Source organism: Colletes latitarsis, chromosome 7, assembly GCF_051014445.1.
Source record: "Colletes latitarsis isolate SP2378_abdomen chromosome 7, iyColLati1, whole genome shotgun sequence".
NCBI lineage: Eukaryota > Metazoa > Arthropoda > Insecta > Hymenoptera > Colletidae > Colletes > Colletes latitarsis.
This window is the reverse complement of record NC_135140.1, coordinates 16112486-16128335: the sequence shown is the minus strand read 5'-3', so window position 1 is coordinate 16128335 and position 15850 is coordinate 16112486. Positions and strand designations below refer to the sequence as shown.

General features: G+C 37.8%; 1 protein-coding gene across 6 annotated transcripts in view; it reads left to right on the top strand.

Annotated features, from left to right (window-relative positions):
• LOC143344102 (octopamine receptor beta-2R) overlaps positions 1-15850 on the top strand; it is a 166482-nt gene that overhangs the window by 80714 nt on the left and 69918 nt on the right. For 5 of the 6 annotated variants that reach the window (XM_076769788.1, XM_076769783.1, XM_076769786.1 and 2 more), the window contains exon 1: positions 10184-11064. The exons of the other annotated variant lie outside the window; for it this stretch is intronic. The gene's annotated coding sequence lies outside the window, so the exon portion shown is untranslated. Of the gene's footprint in view, positions 1-10183; positions 11065-15850 lie in introns of those variants that run through there. 6 annotated transcript variants of the gene reach the window in all.

Here is a 15850-nt window from a genome sequence, read left to right as displayed (position 1 = left end):
TATCTTACCGAGTTCCACTTGTTTCTTCGTCTGCATGGGAATGTTCACGCAACAGGAAACATCAGCTTGTCGTGTAATTGGATAACCGATTATACCTTGCTGTTTCCATGCACGGCCTATAGTTTACAAGCAATTAAGTGGGTCGCGCGACACTAAATTCAAACCCTTGATTATGCTCCATTTATCATAGCTGTGCTCTTAACCAGAACCCATCAAGTCCTAGATGCTCCAAGGATTGGCCCACTGGCTGTAAGAGGATTATATTGGTCATCAGGATGGCCAATTATATCGTCGGAGTACTATCCTACCTTGGTATCAATTGTGATTACTGTACAAACAGATGAAAATCGCTGTCCATGCTTTGATCCTGATCACGTGATGTCTGAATTATGGCTGAGATTGCCTGTCAAATCTTTTCTCTACTCAAGTATTCGAATACAGAATTAAATATGGAAATAGAATTCGAATACTATTCGAATATTGTGAAACTGTATAGTAAAACTCAAGTATTCGAATACTCGAATACTTGAATACTTGACTACTCAAGTATTCGAATACTCTATGCACTGACTAACTATTTAAGTATTCGAAATAGTTAAATACGTGTACTGCGAACAATATTTTACGCACATATTAAAACAATAAATCCGTTAAATAATTTTAAAATATAAATGAAAAAATAGTTACCGTAAAAACAATTATAAAATAAAACTGATAACAGCATTAATCAATTGAGCGTAATCAATGTACTACTGTGTATCATAGAGAGTAACTTGTTAAAGATAATGGCTTCTGTTGTATGAAGCGACATGTATAGTAATGTATAGGGTGTCCCGCGAAATTGGTACGAAATATATTTTTAAAACGTTTTGAAATATGGAAATAAAATTGAATACTTTCAAAAAAAGAAAATCCTGTTGGCATTTGCAATAGATTTCTAGATTACCAATAAAAATGTCAAGCATCCGTCAATATGGATCCATTAAAGTAGACTTTGATCGATCATCTTTCAGAGTTTCACCAGGGATTCTTTTCAAATTGCAGCGACTATTAATCATTGACATTTAGAGAATATTAAAAAGGATTTAATTTGCTTCTTAAATACAGCTTCAGATTGGCTATAACAGAATCTTAAATTCTTGGCCTTCAATATGAAAGTGAACTTGTAATTCGATAATTTTATCCATTAATATCAAACGAATTTAACATGATTAAAAGATGTCCTGTTATTCGACTTTAAGTAAACTCGATAGAACTGAAAATTTTCACAGTGTATGTAAAAATTTGAGCTCTGACAAACAAATAAAAAGTTGACAAGAATTCAGTTGAAACGAATTCTGTTTCTATGCAGTTTGCAGTTCTCTGACATTTCCGCGTCTCGAGTCAAGAACAAATTTTAATGCTGGATGGATGCAAACGCGTAGCTCGCTTGCTTTGGGTCAGAAGCTTTTAAGCTTCTCCGTTTCATCTTCCTCCAGCTCCGATCCATCAAATAAAGCCGTGACGACGCAACCAATTTTCGCATCAATGCCACTTCAAGATTCTCGATGCAAGAAGGCAATCTTGAACCGGATGCCAGTCAATCTCTGCTTGCATCGCGCTGCCATACGATCACGCGACACCTGATCCAGAAATAACTCTTTATTATGTGTGATTCCCTTTATTTATTCCTCGCAAATTTACATTTCCTTATTCTTAAAAAATATAACATATTTATTATAATATACAATTTGGCTACACCAGTTTTGGTACGAGTCTCTATTATAAAATTTCAGAAAATTGAAACACGAAGAAATAAATAATGAAATGTTTTAAATTGTCCATTAAAAACGTACAGCTTCAGTTAGGTTTTACAGAGAGATATAGACATGTTTTTAAATATTTTATAAGGTTTTATTCCACATTGTGAAGCATCCATTAAAAATTTACCATTTTCGGGATTGTATATTCTGTAAAAATGATTATTAAAAAATATGAGAAGCGAAATAACGAAAGTACGCTTCCAAACCTCCATTAAAAATTTACAATTATATTTCGTTCTACATACTCAACAAAAAAGTCCATTACAAGTTTAGTGTTTTTGTGAATTTTATAAACTTTAATTGCAAAACGTTCAAATATGGAACGTGTTCGCATTTCGTTGAATGTTGACGACTGTTCAAGCTGAAAGTAAAGGGGATCAATAAATTAATATTCACGACAGACTTCCCGAAATTCCTCGTTCCCGCAGGCAAGTCGAATTTATGGTTCATGCATGCATTTAGGGACTTTATTGGCGTTCCATGGCATCCTAGCGCTCCATGATCGTTCGAGCTCAACATATTATCGGTACAGGTTGCCTCGTGCAGACACTTTGATGCAAACGAAACAATTTCTCGTATATAAAGGGCTGCTATTTTAAAGCGAACACGAAAATCACTAACGACCAAAAATACAGGATCAACTACAATTAAAAACATGCATATGTTCAGTAAATTTTCAAAAACTGTATTTCCTTTCTTTATTTGAATAATTACAAATTTTATTCGTATAGAAATTAAAAAAATTGGAAAAATTTTGGTCCTGTTCTTTTTAGAAATGATGAGGCTTGTTTGGACTCATTTTTGAGGGGAAAGCCACGCCAAACTACTGATAGTACCTTGATAAAGATATAAAGGCAAATACAAAAGATCAAATTTTTTAATTAGAAGGACATTTAATTATCGATACTAAATTCAGTATTGCCTTGTGTTCAATCGATTCGATTTTGCGTAGAACGTTGTCCCGTTGGGCAAAACCGACGAATATTATAATTGGTGATAGATGGCGAACAGTTTGCCAATCAGTGAGTCTATAGTCGCCCTTAAAACCAGTAAAATATAACTGGGGCAGTATAATGAACGGGCACATCGTGGATGGTCGTTTCGCGGTTTGTCCATGGTATAGTTTCGCCGACGAGTACGAGTCGATGACAGCTGTCCCTCGCAAATGCGTCGTTATAGTGGCGAATCGCGTGTCGGGCAGTGTAGGTTGACGGATATCCTTTATCAACATCGATGATATTCGCTGTGCTGACAAATGATGCGGGCAATAAAGATAAAACATCGACAACTATTGTGTCTCTGCCTTTAGTAGACAATCAAATAAAAGGACACCAAACGGGGCAAAGTAAAGAGACAGTCATTGGAATCACGTGACAGGATAGTTAAATCAAGTTACAAGTTAAGATGCAACTACTCAAGTTGAGTCACAAGTCAGTTATAGTAGAACTTAACAGACTGATCAAGTGTTTTTCAATTGCTACGTCTCTGTTGGGCAAGATTTCTATGGAACATGATAATTAGTATAGAGAAGAAAGAGTATAGTCCAGGTGCAACTATTCAAGTTGAGTCACAAGTTAGTTATAGTAGGATCGAACTTAAGAGACTGTTAAATTCTCCTATAATTTATGACTCAACTTGAGTCTAAAACCAAGCCACAATTTTTTAAAGATCCAAGGCAGTTAAAAACAATTTTCACGAAGTGTTAAGATTCGCCCAAGTATTAAAAGTCTCAAGAATAATTCTCAGCGAACCGTATAATAAAAGGTATGTAAAAAGCAAACAGAGGGGTGTCCCGATAAAGCAAGTGGTTTCAATTTGTCAGAGTCAAACACGGATTCTTTTCACATTTTTCAAGCGTCCATTGTGAAAGCAAACCCCAACGAGAAGAACGTCACATCGTGCGAAGATTACTCAAAGGATATTCATAAAAATTCATTAAAACCTCTGAAGAATAATCAACGAGAGACATGGTTTGCTCGTTAACCCCTTTGTAGGAGGTGTCAGCACTGTTGATCAAAGCTAGTTATTACGCTCACGTAGATTACAAAACGTCAAAAGCTCTTTTATTATATAACGTTCATTAATCCGCCATGTCGTCGGTAGCTGGTATAACGTCAAAAATGAATTTTTCACCGGCCCTCCGGCGGGACACGTTAATATCATCCTTCTGATCGATAATATTGACCGAACAAAGGGATGCAATAGATTTCCTCTATGTTTACAGATGATGGATCGTCGTAACGCAGACAAAGTATACGAGTAGACTTTACGTCTTATGGACTTTCGTGGTACAATCTGAAATAAAAAAATTAAAAAATTTCAAATCATTCTGAAAAAATTATTTTTGGTTGCAGGGGTCAATTACAATCGTTTTTGGTGAATAGACACACCCTCGAATTCCTACGCACTTTCGAGAAAAAAATTCTTTACCGAAAATACAATGTCTGACCGTGACATACCGATTCCCCTGAAACTTCATGCGTACCTTTAAAAAATCATAACTCCTGAACGGGTTGGAGGATTTTAATGTTTCAAAATGCAAACAACGCGTATTTTAGCGGAGAATATGTAGAAATTTTAAGAATTTTTAAGAAAAATTGACAGGGGGTAGGTGCCTAAATTTTTCGGCGATAAAAAATTTCAAATCTCTTAAAAATTTTTATTATTGCAATTTATTGGGTGTGTCGAATAATTTTTTTTGTAAACACGTTTAGAAAATCTGTATATGTTCTCTTGTTGCACGGTACAATTGGGTATCACTGCTCCATGCGATTAATTCTTATCCATACTCGGATAAAATTTATTCGAATTTGACTCTGTTCGCGAATATTGATATCAAAAGAGATAAAAACTCGATGGCATAATTATCCGAAGAAGTGTCAATAATTTCCTGTCATAAACATGACACGCGCGCGCGGCACCAATGTTTTTCTTGCGAGGACGCAATTATCCTGTCAGCGTCGCGAGATTGCAATATTTTCTGCCTGAAAATATGACACGTGATTATATAAAATAGCAGTGTTTCTCAACACTGGTATCCTCGAACGTAACGGTAGGGCTGAAAAAATATTTTCAACGTTTCGTAAATATAGACTCGAATCAAAATTCTTTTATTTTTATTTTAAAAATAAAATAAATCAGAACTTTCTTTTCTCGATCGATGCAAAGCAGTGTCATTCGTTTCAAAGTCATATTTGAAGAATAAAGTACTTCCAGATTATACTTAAAAAATGGGAATTCTACTCTAGAGAGTGGACTGCAAAAATAAAAATTTGTATAGATAAAATTCTTTCGAATCGTACTTAAAAAATAAAAATTCTATTTAGGGGGTGGATTAAAAATTTGTTGCGATCGAAAGTAATGGGAAAGTGAAGTTTGAGAGGCACTGAAGCGGGGAACGGGAATTGTTGAGTATAGCAACGATTTTTCGCGCGCTGACTAAACGATTCCAGCGAGCCGTGAAAATTGCTCGCGACGTCGGAGGCGCTCTTTCGTGGCTGGCCGCATAATTTTAGTCTAGCTGACACGTTAAGATGTCAATAGGCCTCGATTCCGTCGTGTCACGGCCGCAGAACAAGTTTCACGAGCAAAAACGACCACGAACCTGGTGCTCGTGAATATTCATATTTCATTTGTGCCGTTTCTCGAACGGCGAACGACAATCTATCCACTGTTCGGATACATGCAACACCGAACGAACAGTCTCAAACAGCCCAACTCTGTCGTCCCCTCGATATTTATTACGTTCGCCAAAACAATTTACCATTTCCCCATCATTTATTTAACAACATTCGTCGTAATTTGATTTCATGCGTTGAAAATTTATTGCATTAACTAAAACAATTTATTATTTCGTTCTTCGTCGTTTATTTACCAGCTACTCGACCCTAGACATTTATCATTAATTTTACAAATATCCTGGGGCGAGTGTAACTGCAAATTTCGTTTACGCGCGAATCTAACGTTTTCGTACGTTATTTGCTAATAAAATTTGCCCGAATCCCCGGTTAACGAGGGAAAATTTTGCGTTCGTTAGTCGCGAATAAAATTCGTCCAACTCCGTCCTCGACCGCATCTGCGAATTCGAATTTCGTAATTTGACGATCGCCAGCCTTCGTTTTCGCCCCTCACCCACCCCCATCCCGCGAGGGGGGAATTATCATCGTGCTCGCGAACAATCGCAGCGAATCATTAGACGGCGAGAGTGAGTCGCGGGTATGTGTCAACACCGGCAAATGGATCGCGTATCTGCAGGTTGTAATTAAGTTTCGCGTAATTGCATTCTCGCGCGGAGCTGAATCGCGCCGCGTACGTCGATAGCGACGCAATTCCCCCCGGTTCCCATTCAACGAGGGTTAAAATTAACAACTACCGTCGATTCTTTTTGTTTCCCCCCCAACCGGGGCGAAACGACCGCCTCCCCCCGATCGAACCGACGAATCGATAATCGCATCGTCGGGTATCGTTGCAAAACGAACGAACCGCGTCCGTGACTTTTGCACTCCGGGCGTCAGGTTCACGCGAAATTTATGGAATCGTCCGTAAGGAAATTGGAAACGTTTTGCGACGGCCACCGAAAAGAGGAAACTTCAGGAAATTAAAAAAAATCCTATTCAAGTCCGTCCGCGACGAAAAATCATTTCTCGTTCGCGCTGAATTCCGGTTACAGGGGGTGAAATCACCCCTTGGCATAAATGTATATTTTTTAGTCCCGCGGAGAGGTATTTACATAAAAATGTTCGTCGAAATTGAATCGTTTTTTTTATATATGCAAAGCTGTGTATCAAGAATTATTTAAAATTTTCTCGATAATTATCGTTAATTTTTCTTTCTTTTTTCAAGAGGTGATTTGCACACAGTTTTTCTTCCATAATACGTGACTTTTTACAAATTATATCGTTGTTAATATCATTACTTTTTAAAGCGTTCTGGGTTCGCGATAATAAAATGGCGGACCGTAGTGGGGGCGCCGATAAGGTCTCTCTGACGATTAAATTATGCGCGAGATTTTCTCTAAGCGTTCTCCGTTCGTTCTGTGGCGCTTACGAAACGATTAAACCGTCGTATTTTCCCGGTTTCTCGAATAAAGGGCGGTACGAATGGCCCCGGAATTTGCAAACGTAATTCGCCAGGTCGCTCCTTAAATCGTGGAAATCCGCGGGAGTAACGCGGAACGCTGACCAGGGGGGCCGTGTTCGAGCGCGACGATCGATATATCGCCGCGAAACTCGAACGTTTTGGCACGATACGGCGGCCGATTGCCAACTTCCAGACGTTCCACGTTCTCGCGTTATCGGGGTTCGATAGTTGCACGGCGCATAAACGAGGTATCGAACAATGAACACGTTTCTGTCTTCCGATCGACGTCCCCGATACGCCGAGTATTTATTGTTAGCCTGTTTCGAGGATGAGATTAATCCTTTCCGTCCTGAACGAATTATTTTCGTAAGAAAAAATATTACGTGGTCGCATTCTTAAACTTAAAGTGTAACAATTAAGTTTAAACATAACAAAAAGAATATTAGTATCAATTAATGTAAAAAACAGTGTAAATAATGATATATAATTCAAAGTCTTTGAACCGGGGACGTCTATGATGGCGGCCATGTTGGACATAACCTAAATATAATTTTACTTGTGAAAAATTAATCGAAATAATCGAATAACAAATAATTTACGTATTTTTATGTTTGTCTCTTGATTTTATTCGCGCACACCATGTCATAATAGTCATTTTACCAGTCGTTTGGCAACATTAGCGTATAAAATTGCGAAACAGCTTGAGCACGTCTTATATAAAGAATTATATTTATCCTAGAACCAACACGTCTGCAGAGGTACATTTTCCAGATTGTATACCAAATTTAGAATCGGATACTAATGTTACTCGAAAGTGTAAGCTACGTTAGAATGCAGAGTTTCTTAAATAAAAACATTGGTGTGGCATCTTGCTTTAAATAATACCATTTCCAATAAAATATTGATTTCGTACCTTTATCTTTTCAATTTTGTTTTGTTCCTATATCATGTGGAAGACGAAAATATTTTATATAAACTGTTACCGTTTCTTTCCCGTTAAAAGTAATAATGGTACTTATGGTGGGATGAGTTGGCTTGACACTGGAATTAGTATTCCTCGTACCCAGAGACAAAATTAACAGTTTCTATCTAAACGTCTGATAGTTGAGATAGGGTTTATCGAAATGGCAATTTATTTCGACATTGCGTGGGCGGATATCCACTGCACTCACGACCGAGCTAACGCAAACTGCAATGAACTTCAAAGCTTCTATAGTTAAACTTTTCTTTGACGATAATGTACTGCACAAAATACTTGCAGTACTGTTCGTTATTGAATTAATTAAAATCCCTCGTTTCTCTATTTCGTGAAACGTTGTTTGCGTTTGGCGTAGTTTGAAAGAGTTTGACTGCATGGAGGTATTCCGTAATGTGATTAAGATGCGAATATTGTTTTAGTTCCACACTCGTACGGGCTTTGATATTAGTTTGAAAGCCTGCTAGATTTTCAATAACGAATTTGAGACATCCAACGAAGTTTGAAAGGGTTTGTTTGCGTTGGGTTGCATTGGTCGAATTACGAATATCGTTTCTCTTTACTTTTTTTTATTTCCACAAGTTTTAATATTACATTGAATACTTGATAGATTTTCTAGAATTCGAAACTTTGTTTGAATTCAGTTGAACACAGTTTGAGAATGTTTGACCGCGTACAAGTGCTCGGATAGATTCGTGACGAGTTTACCTATCACTTTGTGTGATGTTTCGTGACAGAAGAGCTTGTAAATCTCTTCCCGCTATGTACAGGGTGTCTCGATACAACAAGTTAAATAAAAAATGAAAAGTAAGAAAGAAGAAATGAGAACGGTCCCTCCCATTCATCCCAACGGGCACAATGAGGCTTCTGTACAAGCAAGGAGATACAGAACTCAGCTGCCAGCGGCGTGTAATTCACTGCTGGTGGCATTATAATAGGCGTGTCGCTTTAAAAACTTCTGTGTTCGATCGGCTCTCCGCCATGCGTGAGTATCGGTGTTGTGGTCTTTCAGGAGAGCCCGATAGAACAGCATATTGTACGTTGCAGGGGGATTGAGTGTCCTTAGAAGTATAACATCTATTATGGGAATCTCGATAATCGAACGTTTTTCAGGGATAAGCGGTTCCGAAAGTTTCTGGTCGTCCATTCGCCACATTCGATATACTTGAATCCCTCGGAACCGTTCAGGAAATCTTTTTCAATGGGACTTTGAGCGACAAAGACGTTAAATAAAATTAGAAAACTAAATTACACGGGAATAAACTTTTATGGATATAGTTAACGAACGTACTTCTCGATTGTTACTTTCTTCTTGAATTTCTCACCTTTCGTGCTTTCCCGTTTCCTTTGACTCGCTTACATTTCCCGCCGTGTAATTTATTTAATTTCCACCTACCACGTTGAGTTCTCTACCACCTGTTTATTGTTTCTCCACGTTCAAAGAAAATTCCTTTGTCGAGCATAAATTATTATACGTTTTATTTATCCCGTTTGGTGAGACTATTCCCGCGTTCTTTCTTCCTTGATAGAGTATCGCACGAGTCGAACAATAGAAGAAAGTCGTTAATGCAACGTTCCAAACCTGTCCACGGTTCTTCGTCAGAACTTTTTCACCGAGCAAGAAATTAAGTAATATTATCGTGGTTTCCGCGCGAAACAAAACGTGAAATTAATAGTAGTAACAGAGTAATCTAATCTTATCCATCAGTTTCCAGCAAAGTTTAAAAAATTCGATTAATATATTTTGCAAGAAGTACCTCATCTTGCATTTTAATTTTCTTTTCTCACCTACTACAACGTTACCCCTCAACGTTAATTCTTCTCGACAACATCCTCGTCTTTTCCACCCTTATTTAACATCTCAACCCCAAATGTCACGTAGGTGTATCTCTTGGGCAGTCGTTGATCACCATAACACTTTCATTCCATTCTAATTTTGTATTCCTTTGACCACCGTCCACACCTGTTTTCTGATAATGCCTCTACCTACTCTATCCAGCCCTCAAATCCCTATTATCTCTCCGCCATTTCCATTCCCTCTTGATTACACCCTCATCCCTTTCGTCCTCTCTTAACATTCCGACTCCAGTTTCCCCGTTCGCCTAAAGCCTCATCTGCCACCCCGATTCCTCGTTCCCTCTCTCTCTCTGTTGCCCGTCGACGTTTCCGTTTCTCTCTGTCGCGCGACTGCTCCCCACCCTGGCCACCCTGCACCCCTCCAACGACGCTGCGTTCCGTCTCCGTCCATCCCACTTTTTCCCTCTTCGTCGCGCAGCCACTCTCATTCAAACCGAGTCGACTTGCTCGATTCAGTCGCGGTCGACCCGCCACGCTGCGAGCTTTGTCGATCGAGCGTCCGCGGTTAGGCTCGTCACGTTCTGTCGCTCGAACTTCTCCAACCCCAACAAACGAAAGACAGACCCTTTGGAGGCAAAGTTCCATCGAGGGGGGATCGTGGAACCAGTGTGTGTCGCGTGTTTCCTGGATCATATCCACCTGACAGACTCTGAAACAACCCCTAAAACTGACCAGGACCTTGTTATACTATCCAACACCAAGTTAGTCTAAGAGTTACACCTTTTGGAGGCAAAGTTTCGTCGACTGGTGATTGGAACCAGTGTGTGTCGCATGGTTCGCGTGTTTTCTGGGTCTTGTTCACCTGGCAGACCCTAGGGTAGCCTCTAAACACTGATCAGGACCTGGCTAGGTCATCCAGGACGAGTGCAATAACCCTCACTGTCAGCACAGCCTGAGAGATACACCTTTTGGAGGCAAAGTTCTGTCGATTGGGGATTGGAACCAGTGTGTGTCGCATGGTTCGCGTGTTTCATAGGTCCCCTCCACCTGGCAGACCCTAGGATAGCCTCTAAACTCTGATCAGGACCTGTCCATGCTGTCCAGGACGCGTGGAGCAGCGGAGGAACAGGTGTTTCCATCGAAAGGCAGACGTCGGGGAACGATGGAGCTGTCCAGGGAGTGACTCCAGTGCCGTCGGTGTGTTTTTGGCGGGAAAAGTGCTGAAAGGGTGAAATGAGACGTCCAGTGTCCTCGATGGTAGCCGTCGATATGCGTCGCGACGCGCTGACTCGGGGATCGTGAGCAGTGGTAGTTTGTGAGAGGCAGTTGCTAGCCAGAGAAAACGAGTGTCCCGTGAAAAGTGTGTGGAAAGCTACGTTTTTTCTTGGGATTCGAGGCTACGATTTGCAGGTAAATGTCATCGAGGAATGCGTGATCTCTTCGTTAGGGCCAGGGTGTCCTGTTGAGATTTGATGTTTTGGTTTCAGTAGGGTCATCATTCTTGTGGTCTCATTCCTTTGGGATTTGAAGGGTTCAGAGTTGCTATTATAAGATTTATAGAGAATATTTAACTTTAATATAGACGATGTGAGTACATTGGATTTAATTTGAGCCTTTGTAACTATTGGAGCTGAAGAGTTTGAGGAAATGTCACCAGGACGATTTTGTTGCTGTGTTTAGGTGTGGAACGTGATCACAATAATCATGGTAGAGTCGTGTACAAGTTGTTACGAATACCTTATTTGAATCCACTTTAGTCTCTTTAATTAATTTACAAGTTTAAGAATTTGACGTCAGAAGTTACTTTTAGGAAAAAGCTAGGCTCTTGTATTATTAATATATTTCCACAGCTCATTTCAATTTATAGAAACATAGTTTAATTGCTACGTTAGGAGTTGAGAAGCCTAATATTAGGAACTGTCATTAGGTCTCTGTAATTTCATTGTTGCAATCAGTCTGAAAGCACCCAGGCTCTAGGCATGTTAAACATGGCACTGTGCGTCGTTGTCTGTTATAAATATTTATGTATGCATATGAATGTTTATTTAAATTTGAGTGACACATGGAAGACTGTCATGTAATTGCTCCGTTAGGAATTCTAGAATCATATGTTGACAAATTCTGTTTAGAATATTTATAATCCGCGATGGTACACTATTTATTGCGAACGTATCATCGAGCCTGAATGATTCATCAGAATCGACGTGGACGAATCTAAAGTCGTTTCGTTAAGACTATAAAAATCAATCGTAGCGAATTACAATTAGGACACCTTGGCTACACGTTTTATTATTATCTATTTTTTAAATGTTTCACAGTCGAATATTCGATTCAAATTGAAACTAAAATGTCTGTAAAATGTCTGTAAATTAATTGCCGCGTTAAGTGCTGGACAGTCACGGACGGATGATCGATCTTTATCGATTACCCTATCTCGACGAGAAGCATGATCGAGTTCTGGCGAGCGATTCAGTTGTTGGGGGAGGCATTTGGCTAGTGTCACGGACCAGTTTGCGGGGGAGGGATAGATTTTGCTGTATACACGATGCATTTGGATCACTGAATCGGTTTTCCAGTGGTTAAAGGACGTTTTTGATCAGCGTTTGGCACGCTTTAGATGCCATAGTCTTCCATTAACGATGAATTTCGTAGCGACATATTCAATTTGTTCTTCCGATTTATTTACTGCGTGTTCCTATTAATGGAAATTGCATGAATTTTACTATACCAATGGACAAAGGTTCTTGAGGAAATAAATAATTTCTCTTGACATTTTTCTTTGCTTATTAAATCATAATTCAATTCAAAACGAACTTTTCGACTCTCGTTAAAACTTCAGTGTTTATTTACTTCATTTTATTCTTACTTAATTTGTACAATTTGTTCGTTTTAATCTTTATTTTATTGGTCCTCTGTCACAGTGGTTTCTTTTGAGAAACTTTATTTCATTCTGAGACAGATTTTACCTCAGACTCGAGATTAAAAAGAAAAATAGAATTGTCACCCATATATGTGATGTTTCTACTGTTCACTATAAGTCTTTCACTCCCTTCTACCCACGCAATCTACTCTAAAAGTATATAAACATTCTACACTTTGTAGAAAATCAACGAGTAATTTTTTTAAATTTATTAGTCCGGAATATTCTCAGATTTTTACAGTTTTAGAAATTGTAAGACTTTCTGACAGATCTAAAAATGCAACTTGAATCGTAAATTAATCAGAAGAAAAGACGTACAAAACAAATTAACAAATCGAAATTCTATTGCGAATGCATGTTACTATCAACTTCGAAATGATTAGAGTAAACAATCATTACGATAAAGAACAAGTCTTAATTGAGTTTCGATCAGTGACTCTCGATCGATCTGCGTCCAATTTATTAATAGAAACTAGACCATGTTCGGAGAGCTCTAAACCTAGAGTAATTTTACCCGAAACGTAACTTTTAGCGCGATTAATTGGAAAGGCGTGGGAGCTCGATACGCGGGAATAAAAACGTGCAAAATTTTCAGGGATCTCGCGAGAAATTCGATTCGTATCAATTTCTTAATACGCGTTGAAAGGGACTCGTGCTATTTGGTGCAGAATTATGCGACACAGAGAATCGAGGCTCGATCAGCGGTTTAGTTTCAGCGAGGTGGATTGATTGGAGTTCGATTTACCAGCACGTGGAAATGCTTTCGGTCGATTTTCCGCGGCGAGAAAAATTCTGCAACGCGGACAGGTTTTAAACTGTAATCAATTCTCTATCACCGGGATGGTGCATACATTTTTTAGCTTTTTCTCTCGACTTTTCTGACCGACTAAATTCACTGTATTTAGGAGAACTGTCCAACTATTTTTTGTAGTCCTTTAAAAATCAATGAAAAACGTTGTTTGGTTACGAGAAACAATACTGAAAATTATAGAGTTTTTCATAGTTTCTGTATCTGTAATTTGATCATGACAATTTTAGGAAGTTTTAATTTTAAATAGTTAGTTACAATTTATTCAAAAGGAAATTGGAAAATACAATTCATTGAAAATAAGTAAGATTATAGATATACTGTTCATTATTATTAAACGGGGAGCTGTTTTATGATGTATCTTTCGCAGATGAATTATTCAATTTTATTACAAAGTAATTCTTTACGTTTTATTGAAACGCAATAGCAGAGAAGTTTTGTTTCAAGTAAATTCAATCGAGTTTTATAATCTCAGCTGATATTTAAATGTTCAGTTAGTACGGGACAAATTCCGTTACTTTTAGGTTAATGAATTATAAACAAAATTAATATATCCTCTTTCGGTTTGAATAATGAAAGAAGTAATGCTGTTGTCCGTCGATGCGAGTGATAAAATTATACAGAAACGCGAGATGGAAAGTACGTTATTTATGTTTATATTCAAATGTCCGTAGCCCAGTGACAAACGTGATGGAATTTATGTTTATTTTCATTATTGGATCCTGTACATCGACGAAATCGTGATCCACAAAATTTCTGCGCGATCTATTACTCGTATTAAATCGTGTTCGCGGTAGCAAATCGTTCGCGAGGTTGGAAAATATTCATTTGTTATTTTAGTTCCTTTGTTACAAACGTAATTCATCCAATAACAATAACAATGATGAAAATAGTTGTTAGATCGGATCATAATTTTCTAAAATAATTTAAATTTCTGACAATGATTTTACAATGAATTAAATGTATTTATAATTTTCTGGAACATTTCAAATTTTATATAATTATTTCCTGTATTTTCCTACTCTGTAAAATGTTGTAGAATTTCGTACAATAAAGTACACGAAGTTTCTTGTAGGAAGTTCCTCGTTATTTTATACAGAAATATATTTCATCAAAAGCGGCCCATGCCAACAATATTAAATCGAACACGCTAGAAAGTTTTTCTGTTACTGCGCTGCTGATAATTAACTGTTGCATTTTGCAAGAATAACAATACATTTTTCATAGAGGTAATTCCAGTAATATTAACGGCAGAAGGAAAAGTCGCGAAAAATTCTCGTTTCCTCCGGATACACGTTAGAAATCTCCTGTAGTGATAACAATAGATTTCCCATTTTTATAAAAAGTACAACTTTATTTTCACGTGTCAAATTTTTGTCGAAACGTTATTGCACTCTTTGTATGAAATTCCATTGTTTTCTGGACGCGTTCAAACTTGATTGAAAAATTACTGCTATGGGGAAAGAGTTTTCATCGAAAGAGGCGTTGTCAACTTATGATCTGTACATAGTACATGGAAACAACTGAATTTACATGCACTAGCAAAATATTTTATACGCATTCCACAAGTTTTTGATCGTCACTTTTCTATAATATCTTTCATAGAAATTTTCTTTACAATTTTACTAAAAAACATTATTTTCTATTTTTATAAAAATTAAGAGAATTGTTATTTTTATTAAATCATGTATCATAGCTTGAAACCTTGTTGATTAATAAGTATCCTAACATCGTTTAAAGGAGGATCGTTTAAATTGACAAAACTGTAAAAAACATGAAAATTAAAGACCATCGATACCGAAACATCACTGTTCGCAATCGATGTGAATTTTCAGGGGACCAATCATGCAAATTATGTCTGCTCGAGTAACCAGTGTTAATTGTTGTAAATAGACTTGGAACACTATAGACACAGTCAATTGTGTAAAACGATTATCACTCCATGTCGGGGATATAACTATAGTTTCCACAAATAGTTCTAATATTATCTCATATTTCAATTGTTTTCACATTAAACAATAATAAAACAAAATTGATCAATAGTACTACAACTTCAAAATAAACATGACTTCAAGATTAAATCTTCTTCCATTACTACGTGCGTTACTAAAAACTCGAAAAATTCTCTCGATTACAATATGTTTTATTTTCGTCCAGATGGAGAAGTAACAAATTTTTTTCCTGACACTTTGACGACTGCTGACGCCACTGTGCGGCGTCGTACAAATTTCAGCCGCTAGAGAGCGCTGATACCACATTGGCGTCGCACGAATTTCAACCGCGGAAGACTTCAGAGTCTTCATTGACTACAATTTTCTATTATATTACAGCCTCTCGTTTTACAAATTTGTTTCAAATTTTAAAAAGGAAAGCTGAGTGAGAATTGTGCTCCGTTCGAGACGACGTTGACCTAATCTGGCCATATGCACGATAACGCCTAACGGCGAACGTCAGTATCGTCGTGAACG